Source organism: Trichosurus vulpecula, chromosome 5 (assembly GCF_011100635.1).
Source record: "Trichosurus vulpecula isolate mTriVul1 chromosome 5, mTriVul1.pri, whole genome shotgun sequence".
NCBI lineage: Eukaryota > Metazoa > Chordata > Mammalia > Diprotodontia > Phalangeridae > Trichosurus > Trichosurus vulpecula.
Window position 1 is genome coordinate 150,323,267 of NC_050577.1, and position 12,131 is coordinate 150,335,397.

Consider the following 12,131-nt stretch of genomic DNA (forward strand, 5'->3'; position numbering starts at 1 on the left):
AAGTATCTTGTCATGTCTCTTTTTTGAGGGTAACTGTGCTCTTTATAATTTTGCAATATTCATTTTCACTTGTTTTGTAGTGATTGTTATTCTTTTTTAATTGTTGGAGTCACTATACATATAGTTTTCTTGGATCTGCTTACTTCATTATGCATCAGTTCATGTAGGTCATTCCATGGTTCTCCATATTCATGTGTAGCATGATAATAACGTTCAGTTGCCACAATTTGTCTATCCAATCCTCAATCCATAGGCACCTATGTTATTTCCATTTCTTTACCACCACAAAAAGTGATCTATACCTATTTTTGCATATGGAAAGTTTTCTTTTTGTCTATAACCTCCTTGGAGTATTGCCCAGCAGTGGAATCTCTGGGTCAGAAGGTATGGGCACTTTGCCCACTTTATTTGAAGAATTCCAAATTGCTTTCCAAAATAGTAATACTAGTTCATAATTCCATCAATGATATATTTGTTTTCCTGTCTTTCCAGAACCCTTGAAATATTAACTATGTCTTTTGCCATCATTGCCAATTTTTGCTAGGTGTTATATGAAACCTCAAGGTTGTTTTAATTTGAATTTCTCTATTAGTGATTTGAAGCATTTTTTTCTTATGGTAATTTATCTTTATTATTTTATCAATACTCTTCTTTCTTGAACATCTCTGTAAAATCTGGATAGTTGAAGGGGCTATCCGTATCGGTGAGATCATGGATCCACTGGGGCATTGACATTTATTAATGGGCAATTTATACATTATTTTCATAGTGATTTTATAGGAATATACAATTAATAATTTCTAGATAGGGTCCATCTTTGTTTACTTAGACCATATCATTTTGAAGACCTCTCAAAGTAGTGGGAAACTCTTGACTCCACTTTTGATTTACAAGTTGGTACCATTCAATAGGAAGGGCATTTAGGAAGAAGTTCTAAATCACTTTTTCTATAGCTCTGCTGTTTACAGGAGGTGTAAATTGGTAGAGAATAACTCTAACCTTCAGTTGGCCACTTTTCAAAAAATCAAGTTTTAGATCTTAAGAACTGGGGTACTATACCATGGGCTACTAGAAAACCTCAGATATTTTGGATGGCAATTTCTTGATGAAACTGAAGAACCTATTTAGTTTACTGAATTGCCTTGTATCAAGGGGTCTATTCCTGAGAGAATAGAGGGATCAGGGGTTGATAAGGGACAGATTAAGTGGGGACTGAAGGTTTGGTAACAGACTTGATGAAAGACTGGGGGGAGGGGAGACACTATCATTTTACTAAGCTGTAAGGCAGACTTTTGTTTAAAACATTGGCTTAACTCTCAAGGCTTAAAGTAAGAATAATTGACACAAGAACATGGAAAGAAAAAAATAGATTAAGGAGACTTTCTAAAAAGCCCTACTCTAGTGAAAGTTTCAGAAGAAAAATAGACATTACTGCGGTCCTTTCTTATTAATGAGACACCCAAAAAGTACTTTATTGTAAGAGATATATGTTTTATTAATCTAAGATTTTCTTGAGAGTTGGGTGAGAGATTGGGCTAAACTGCTTGTCAAAGGAAAATTTTTAACAGTTCAGATGAAGTAAGTGGGTGTAGGAGAAAACTGAACCATACATTGCTATTAGTGAGCTATATTGTAAATGTAACATGATAAAAATATTTCCCCAGAATGTTTTATTTAACTAAAATGCCCAGAATATCATCATTGTGCTTGTGTATGTATTAATTCTAGTAAGACTAGACTGATGCAAATACCCACATTCTAGAGATAGTATAATTACGCATATTCATTTATAAACTTTAGATGCCCTACATAACTGAGTGCCAAAATAGCAATAGTAATTAAATAGTCATTGCTATGCTTATATTCTTCAACTCAGAAATTTATATAAAAAGCTTGTGTAGGAGGATTTGATATAGCCATTCAAATGTTTCTGTTTCCTGCTTGAATATGGAATACTGCAACTCCATACTAACGATCAAGGATTAAATATGGTCATTTACATGTGCTAGAGCTTTTATTTATTGTTACTCCTTATGAGATCATTTGGGGCTTACTAATGTTCAATGTGTATTTTTCATGATGAACATATATTTGGATAATTAGATGGTAAATTCTAAAAGTAGATTCTAAAAGATTCTCCTAAATGAAATATGCACAAGATAAAATTATGCACAGAGAACCAAAAGTCAAAATGTTTATTGAGTTATTGTTGCATTGGAAGAATGAATGTACTGTAATTTCTTCACCACAATTATAAATACATTCAGTTTAATTTATAGTTGCACTTTTAATCCACAAAGAGCCTACAATATCTTCCAAATATGTGTCCAGAAAGTGTTTGACTTATTACTGAAATGTATCTTTAAAATAAACTTTTAAAAATGTTTTTAAAATGAGCCCTTTTGTTTTCTACTTGTTTAAAATGCTCTTACCAGAATTTTTTTAATGAGTGTGATATCTCAATGAAATTTAGGAGAAAGGTAAGAAGATATTTTTTGCAAGTTGAAATTCACTCCATTGCATGTAGTGCCTATTATGTGCCCTGCAGTGCCCAAGGTGCTAAAGGGACTGAGACATGGTCCTTGACCTTAGAGAATTTACAACCAAATCTGGTTTACTAAAACTTATATCACAAAAAAACAACTTTTCATGGTCCTGTGATTTCACTGGTGTTGAGAGTGAGGAAATTGCCTCAACCCATACACATAAACAACTCTTCTATAAGCTATAATGTTAAGGAGTTGCTTAGGAGCACTGAGAAATTAAATACTATTCACATGGTCTATATATCAGAATCAAGATTTTAACACATGTCATCCTGACCCTGAGACCTCTTTTCTATCTATTAACTATGCTTTGCTGGCTCTCAAAAGAGCCATATAGAACAATATATAATCAAATGCTGAAAGATGTGATATAGACTTAGTGTTGTTAAGAAGGTAAAGATTAGAAAATGACGATGATCATGATCATATAATAGCTTACACTTAAATATCACCTTACATATATTGTATCACTTAATCTTCCTTGTCTGGAGGTAGGTAACTAGGATAATGAGACACTGGAAATTGAAGCACACCAGGATAATATAAAGGACCTGGGGATATTTTGCTTGGAGAAGATATTCACAGGACAGGGACAGGATAGATGTCATCAGTTTGAAGGGCCCTCATGTAAAAGAGGAATTAAAGATGTTTTTCACCTCCTTCCTCCCCTCTCCCCGCCCCCAACTACTACCCCTTCCTGGCTGGAGGGCCAAACTAGAAACACCACGTAGAAGTTACAGTTAGAACTATTCTAGCTCAGTGTAAGGAAAACTGTCCTAACCTTTAGAGCTGTCCAAAGTACTGCCTTGGGGGTGAGGGGACAGGGAGGATAAGTGATTTCCCCATTACTGGTGGCCCTTAAATAGAAGTTAGATGACCACTCATCTGAATGGATTCCTAATCCAAGAAGTGTTGAATTAAGTGAATTTTGAGATCTCTTGTAACTCTGAGATTCTTTGAATTTGCAACCATTTAAGGTAGATAATACAGGTATCTTTATTCTCATTTTAAAGACAAGGATTATTAGAGAGGTAAACTGACTTGCACAGTCACATAGCTGGACTAATGTGGATTGATTGGAGTAAATATAGAACTTATAGTAATCAAGGTGTGATTATAATATTCTCAAGAAGTAATTACAAAATTCTTACAAGTTAGAAATTGAACACAGGTCTTCTGACTCCAATATGTTGACATTTGACTAAATTTTGCTCTATTCTTAGAAAGGAGAATTCAAGTCCTGAAAAGTACTCTGGACTTAAGTCAAATGCAAAAGTTACCAGGGCAGCAAAATATTTGGAAGATAAAAATCTAATAAATAATTCTTACTTTGAGGTCAGGAGAGTAAAAACTGCCATTAACATTCTGAGTTTGTTCATTCATGATTTTCTAATCTGGTAAATTATTAGTATATATCCAGTGTTTGTTTGCAACTTATAGAAATAGGAAGTAATTATTATTTTCTAGGCTCTAACCTCAGGTATCCCAAACACTTAGATGTGTCTTTGGTGGGTTGGTGATGAGGCAGAATTTCTAAATAGAGAAAAGACTATTGAGATTACTAAAAACTATGGTTCTCACATCTTCAGAGATGAAACAAATGCTTCTTATTTTGCATCTGAATTGTCTCAGAACATTTTTATATGTACTCCACTAAAAAGTCCCTTACAAGACTGAGAATTAACCAGTATATATTAAATATCTAGAAAGTTTAAAAAATTGTAAGGTAAAAAAGTGTGAAATAATATTTTTTATTTGGAATACCATTTTCTCTCACTTCCTCTCCCCCTCTCCCTCTTCTTTCCCCCTTCTCCCCTTCTTCTGTTCCCCTGCCTCCCCTTCAACTCTCTTCTCTTCTCCCTCTCCTTCTCTCCCTCTCTTTTTCTCTTCTTCCTCTTTCCTTCTCTCCATATCTCCCTCCCTCTCTTTCCCCTTTCTCCCTGCATCCGTCTCCCTTTCTCCTCCTTCCCTCCTTCTCTCTTTCTTAATTTCTCTCTCCTTCTCCCTCCCTCTCTCCCCCTTTCTCTTCTCTCTCCCTCCATACACACAAACCCAGGAAAATTGAACTTTCATTTTCAGTTTACTGTATTGAATATCCTGTCTGTTATAAATGATACTTTTTCATGCAATGCTTGCAGCAGAAATAAGTTTTCCTCTGAGCCTCATTCATAAACAATTTAATTACTTAGACCTTGATTCAATAGAGAAAAACTCTCTCAATTCTTTAAATATAGATAATTCAGGGGGAAAGAAGAGGAAATGTTGACTTCTCCTTGACATAGTGTGAATTACACTGTGGATCCATAGAAATCTATTTCTAAATTTGATGCTCATTTTTTTCAAAACACTAACTCTCCATGCTGAGTGAACAGTTCCTTGGGGATTTATGATGAAATAGTAGAAATCTCTCCTAGAAACATGGAAATCCATCAGTAAGAGATGGACGAAAACCCCTGGTGGCTTTAGTTCAAACCAAATCTAAATCAAACTGCTGAAGGTTCACAAATTTTTAATGGCAAAATTAGTTTGAAACATATGTTTTGGGAAGTTAAATAAATATTTTATTTGAACATAAGGTTCCTGAACATAAAATATATCAAAGTAAAATTCCTTTAAATCTAGATCTTCTGATCTTCAAAGAGATATGTTAACACAAAGTAATTATTGCTCTCAATGATACTAAGAGATAACACTACTCAGTTATTTAAATCTGAGTGCTTTAGTAGACAACGTGTTGGCTTTAGAACCAGGTGACCCATATGACTTTGAGCAAATCAGTTTCCTCTTTGGGCATCAGTTTCCTTCTCTAAAAAAAAAAAAGATGTTGATAGCCTCTAAGGTCCTTTCTAGTTCCAGATCTGTTTTATAAATAAAATAAGACAACAAATTAAAATCAAGTATTCCCCACCTCTTCTTCATTCTGAAGTTAACCCATTATACTCTTCCTTAATGACTACTTATAAAAGGGAAAATAACATACATATCATTTTGTAATTCTCTACCTTAACGCTCAGTCATTTTCTTTGTTTTGGAATTTTGGAGTCAAAGAACCTGGGTTCAAACCCCATCTCTTGCACTTAGTACTTCTATGACCTTGGGCAGGTCACCTAACTTCTCAGGGCCTGCTTTCTGGTCTTTAAAATAAGGGGCTTGGATTAATGGGAATGAGGGTCTTATCTAGCTTTAAACCTGTGATCTGTGATGTGGGTAGTCATATCCTCCATGGCTGCAGAATGCAGTTCTACTATGCTTTAGTAAATGGTTTTGTGGATTTTCATGGAATTGCCTGGTGTCTGTCCCACTACTAATGGGCCTCTAGCTAAGCTAGTCATAAACATATCACCTACCATAAGGAATGTTTTTAAAACCTTTGTTAAACATTAACTCCACTTCTAGCCTTTAAGATAGGAGAATCTCTTCTTCAATGCAATAAAGCATCAAATTAGTACTTTAGTAAAGGATGCAGAATATTTTTAATGCTCATTATATAGAATAATATTTTTATTGTTAACATTAAAAGATAGGGCATCTAGGTGGCTCAATGGAAAGAGCACTAGGCTTGGAATCAGGAAGGTTTATCTTCATGAGTTCAAATCTGGCCTCAGACACTTGCTAGCTATGTGACCCTAGGCAAGTCACTTAACCCTGTTTGCCTCAGTTCCTCATCTGTAAAATGATCTGGAGAAGGAAATGGCAAACTACTCTAGCATCTCTGCCAGTAAAACACCAAATAGGGTTACAGAGAGTCATACACAACTGAACAATAAAGAGAAAGTACATTCCACGTATGGAGGATGGTAACTGTGAAGTTACAGGTCAGGGAGATTAGAGTCTCGTGTGTGAAGAACAGAGAGAGGACTGATTTGGCTGGACTACAGAGTGCTGAAAGCAGAGTAATGTATGACAGGACTGGAAATACTGGGTCTGATTACAAAAGAACTTAAAAGCCAAACAGAGACAGTATGAAGTCAGATGCTAAGATGTGCTTTAAAGAAATCACTTTGGGTGCTATAAATTAGAGTGAGGAGAGAGTTGAAGCAAGAAGACCTCAGTGTGCCATTGTAATAATCTAGGCAAGAGAAAGGGCCTGAACCAAGATGGAGGCAACGTTATTAGAGAGAAGAGATCAGACAGGAGAGATTTGGTGGAAGTAGTAACTGCCAGAGTTAGTAACTGACTAGTTCTGTGAGGTAAAAGAGAGTAAGCAGTCGAGGATAATACCAAAGTTACAAACCTAGTAGGCTAGAAGAGTACTGATGTAAAATAGAAGGGAAATAGGTTTCTTTAATAGAAATAGAGAAATTTGGGAGAGAGGTAGGTTTAGGGGGAAAGACGATGAAGACTGTTTTGGATAGACTGAGTTTGCAGTGTCTCTGAGAAATATCCAAAGAGCAATAACTGATGATTCAGAACTAAAGTTCCATAGAGACTGGGGCTAGATGGAGATGTGGAAATATCCTACATACAGAAAACAATCAAACTCATATCTTTAAACACATATACACACACAATATAAACTAGGGTTTTGAGAAGGGACATCAGTTCTAGCTAGGAAACTCAAAGAAGACTTCATGAAGGAAGGAAGATTTAAACAGGCAAGGAGAAGGGGGTGAGTAAAATGATTGAGACAAGAGAGTGCAAAGCATGTTAAGGAGCTGGTGAGTGATAGGAGGTGATGTTTCTTGAAGGGGTGTAATAAGAGACAAGACTGAAAAGTTAGTTTGAGAGGCTGATGGTGGAGTAGATTAAAAGTGAGGATGAGGAGGTCAGAATGATAATCTTTAGACAGTGGCAATGACATGATAGAAGCCTTATTTGGAAAAAGATTATGCTGGCAGTGTTATATAGGTTTATTGAAGGTAGAGAGGGTGATAAAAGCCTGAATTAAGGTGTTAGCATTGGGAATGGAAAGGAAGGAATCTCCATGAAACATTGTAGTGGGGATTTGGAAATTGATTAAATGTTGAAATGAAGTGATAAAGAAGGGAATAAGAGAAGTTAAAAGTTATTGAAGTATCAGACCTGGGTGACCAAGTAAATGTTGGTACCATTAATAGAAAAGCCAAGGCTTAGAAGAATGGATTTTAAAGGTAATTAATCAACTTAATTTTAGATATTTTATACTGGGTTGATCTCAATCTGAAATATCTAAGAGGTAGCTTGACATGGAGGACAAGTTCAGGGGAAAGTAGTGGTTGAACCTATAAGAGTGGAAAAAGAGAATATTTTTCTAAAAAGATGAATAAAGACTAAAAATTGGGGAATGTCTACATGACCAAGGTAAAAGAAAGAACAGTCACCCAAGGGTGGGAGGGGTCGGGGGGGGGTTGGGGAATCAAAAAAGTTTAGTGTCATAAATGGCAAAACAGAAAAGAGTTTTAAGGAGAGAATGGACAAAATTTTTAAATGCTGGGGAAAGAGAGCTCAAATCCTATTATTTGGATTGCTGATAAGCAGGAAATTTCATAGAATTAAGTGATATATATTTTCATTTTGAGGGGCAAAAACTTTGATGACACTGCACCAGAGGTTAATCATTAGTAAATCACCCAAAAGTCAAGAATTTCGAGGGAATTTAGAGCATAGTTTGGAAATTCATACATTGAAGAAAAGTTGGTCCCTGAATAAGAGGACTGTTCTCTGTTACTGCAAGTACAAATGACTATGTGAAATAGAATGCTTTGTTTTTTGAAATGTATTTTTGGAGGTTGAAGATTTCACACATGTTAGATAGTTAAGGACTAGGAAGTAGATGGAAAGGAAGAGGAACATGACCAGAGTGGTTGATTTTAGATCCTCAAGGTACAATTTCTCATAAATCCAAAGATGTTACCTAGTAAGCTTTGAATTTTTTTTGCTAGGAAAGCACCTGAGTGATACAGAAATAAACATAAGATGACTATTCATGTGTGCATGATTCAAATGTCAAATTTCTAAGACCTAACTGTGGCAAGAGATATTTACAGAATTATTAAATTAAACGTGTCGCTAAACAATTTGTTTCTGCTTCACTACTTTACCCTTGATGGATCAATGATTTCACCAATGTGGTGACTCCCTCTAATGATACATGTGCCAACCTATCAGAGATCTCATACTTCTAATAGTAATAATAATTAACATTTCTATACCACCTTAAAATTTGCAAAGCATTTTACAAATATTATCTCATTTTATCCTCATGACAACTCTGACACATAGAGTACACATAAGTACTGTTATCCTCATCTTATAAATGAGGAAACTGAGGCAGAAAGAGGTTAAGTGTCTTGCCCAGGCTCACATATCTAGTAAATGACCATGGTGACATTCAAACTTGGGTCTTCATGACTTCAGATCCAACACTATAACCCCTGAGCCATCTAGCTGCCTTTTGCTATCCAACTCTTGTCTATATCCTACTGTAAATAATATAAAATGGAAAAATGCATTTTCTAAATCCTAAAATTTTGTAGCTTCTTGCCTTAAGAAAGTCAGCAAAAGCAGAAATGTCTCACTACTTCTGCCTTGCTTTAAAAAATAGAATGGGTAGTAATTGTTTTTGAAAACTAGAATTTGCAGTACAATGTTATTTTTAAATGGAAAGGGAAGTATGTTTCAGTACAGGGCTGTTATTTTATGGCTTTTGCAGTTCTGCTCCATTTGAACTCTTTAGACCCTTGAAACCAATTTACAATGAAAGGTTGAAACGGAGGTTTCATTAACTTACAATGACCCTCTTTTCAAAAACATGACCTTTAATTCTTTTTCTTTACTTACGAATTTGTTGAATTTTCCCCATGGACTTTTCCCTCCATTGGCATTAAGTATTGCTATAGGCATAAACACCAAATTGCCACATGCAAACGATACCAACTGGTATTTTGATTGATAATTTGCACTGATGAAAAACTGTGGACATATTGCTTCCTGCAAATGGCCAATTCTTACTAATGTAACAGTGATTTGTTTCAAGCAGCCTGATCACATTTTCTAGCCTGCTCTGAAGTTGAATTCATTTGCTATTGACAGATAAAAGAATCATGCTCAGATTTCTTCTCAGGTGGAACAGAGTGATTCTTCATTAAAGTGGTATCTTTGGGCTCCTTTCAGCTAGAATTCCCAACTTGCCACATGGGACTGAGAAGCATCCTGACGCTGCAAAGCCATGCTGCCACAAGGCATTATCATGATTCAATAACCAATTTTTCCCCCCATTTCTCAGCCATGAACTCAAATTGCTGCCTCGTAGCTATATCCTCTGAATTTCAATAAAGAACAATGTGCTATCTCTGTGCGCTGTGACTCTGACCATTGTTGTATATGGGGCTGAAGCAGTCATGTACAGAAACTGTAGCATTTGCACAACTGAAATGGTTTTACCCAGAAAGGCTAAAAGTAAAGGAGGCCAAGTGAATACTAAGAACTGTCTCTCACAGAGCTGTGATAAAAAGAGTTGGGGGTGGGGCTTCTGCTGTTAGCAATTAACATCTATCATTTCTTGCCTCTATATATGATTTGACATGGGACTGAGGACAGAATTTCCTATTTTATACATTCCTCTCTTTTTGGAGGGTATTTGTCATCAAACACCGGTGAATTTTTCAGTGGAACATACTAAGATCTATTCTGCTCCTATACAAACTGCTTCTATCAAAATAAGGAACTCAGTTCACCAGCACAGATTATGACCCATCTATGAATTCATAGATAATTGCTTGGGAGATCTGTTCATAGGATCATATAAACATGAGATTTAGAGTGGAAAGGGACTTTACAATCCAATGTATGGGTAAGATAGGCCTTTGGGGACAAATTCTCATGGACTTTTTCCATATCTCTTAGATTGTGAAACTAGTAAACAGCTAATTAGATGGCTATTATATTACCCATCTAATCAAACCTTCCTCCTTGCTCCACCACTTTATACACAAGGAAACCAAGACCCAGAAAACTTAAATGACTTTGCTTCCAATCATGTTCCTAATTGATAGCAAAGCAGGAAAAAGACTCCAAATTTACTGACTCCCTGGCACATCTTCTTTTCACTATACTATAATTTGAACTCAGTAGTCCTAAAATTGTCTGTTTTAATGTGGCATTGAGGAAAGAGAAAGAAGGAAAAAAGAGTAACATCAGTCATTCAAAGAAGAAAAAATAATATTAATCATATGTTGTTATTCAGTCATTTCAATCCTCCTATCCAACTCTTCATGACCCCATTTAGAGTTTTCTTGGCAAAGATATTAGAGTGGTTTGGCATTTCCTTCCCCAGATTATTCTACAGATGAAGAAACTGAGGCAAACAGTGTTAAGAGACTTTCCCAGGGTCACACAGCTAATAAGTGTTTGAGGCTAGATTTGAACTCAGGAAGATGAGTCTTCCTGACTTCAGGTCTGGCATTCTAGCCATTGCACCACCTAGCTGAAATTAATAATTTAATCAATAATATGTTAGATGCTGGCAATAAAAGGGTAAAAAATGGAACAACACCTATTTGCAATGAGCTTATATTCTAATGGGGGAGATAATAAGCACCTATATTATATGTGTATATACATACATGTGTATGCATATAAAATATTTGTATACATATGTTATCTCTCCCCTATTAGAAAATAAGCTTATAAGTAATACAAAACAATTATGCTGAAGATGATTTGGGAGAGAAGGCACTATCATTGGGGGGATCAGGAAAGACTTCATGAAGAACACGGTGCCTAAAGTGTTTCTTAAGTGAAGAGAGGATCTTTACGAGGCAGAAGTAAGGAGGACGAGTGTCCCAGGCACACATTCCAGTGCAAAGACACAGAAATGAGAAAGAGAGTGTCATGTGTAAAGACTAGAGAAGGCTAGTTTGGATGTCTGGGAGCTGACTTTGGAGCTGGGCAGAGGCAGGTTGTACAGGGCTCTGAAACACAGGAATTTGTATTTTAACCCAGAGGCAAAAGGAAAGATACTGAAGTTGATTGAGTAGAAGAGTCACATGGTCAGAACAGTCTATTTTGTAATTAGTATGTTGGATACACTGGGGGAGGGAGTAAGGGAAGAGACTTTGAGTCAGGGAAACCAGTTAGACTGTGGGAATAGTCTAGGAGAGAAATGATAGGGACCTGAACTGAGGTGGTAGCTTTGAGAGTAGAGAGAAAGGATGTGTTTGAATGTAAAGGATATTGTGAGGAAAATAGCAAGGTGTATCAGCAGATGGGCTGTAGGGTTAGGCAGAGTGAAGAGTCCAGGATACAGCCAAAGTCATGAAGCTAAGACCCTGGAAGGAGAATGCCACAGGAAGAATGAAATTTGGAAGAGGAGAAGGGTTAGTGGGAAAGATAATGAGTTCTATTTTTGGACATGTGGAGTTTAAGATATTTTTGAAATATCTAGTTTGAAATATTCAATAGCAACAACAATCCCAGTAAGATCAACAAATATTTATTAGGTGCCTGCTACGTGCAAGACACTGCTGAATGCTGAAGAATCAAAGACAAAAACATTAGAGTCCATGCCTTCAAAGAACTCACAACCTACTAGGTAGACATAACGCATCTACTATGCTATATGTTGAACTAGAGTCATTCTAATGGGATACTAAACCAGCCTTTCTG

At 36.0% G+C, this 12,131-nt stretch overlaps 1 protein-coding gene across 2 annotated transcripts in view; it reads left to right on the top strand.

The window, feature by feature from the left end:
- The window catches only part of RELN (reelin), a 560,642-nt gene that overhangs the window by 262,865 nt on the left and 285,646 nt on the right, over nt 1–12,131 (top strand). The window lies entirely within an intron of this gene.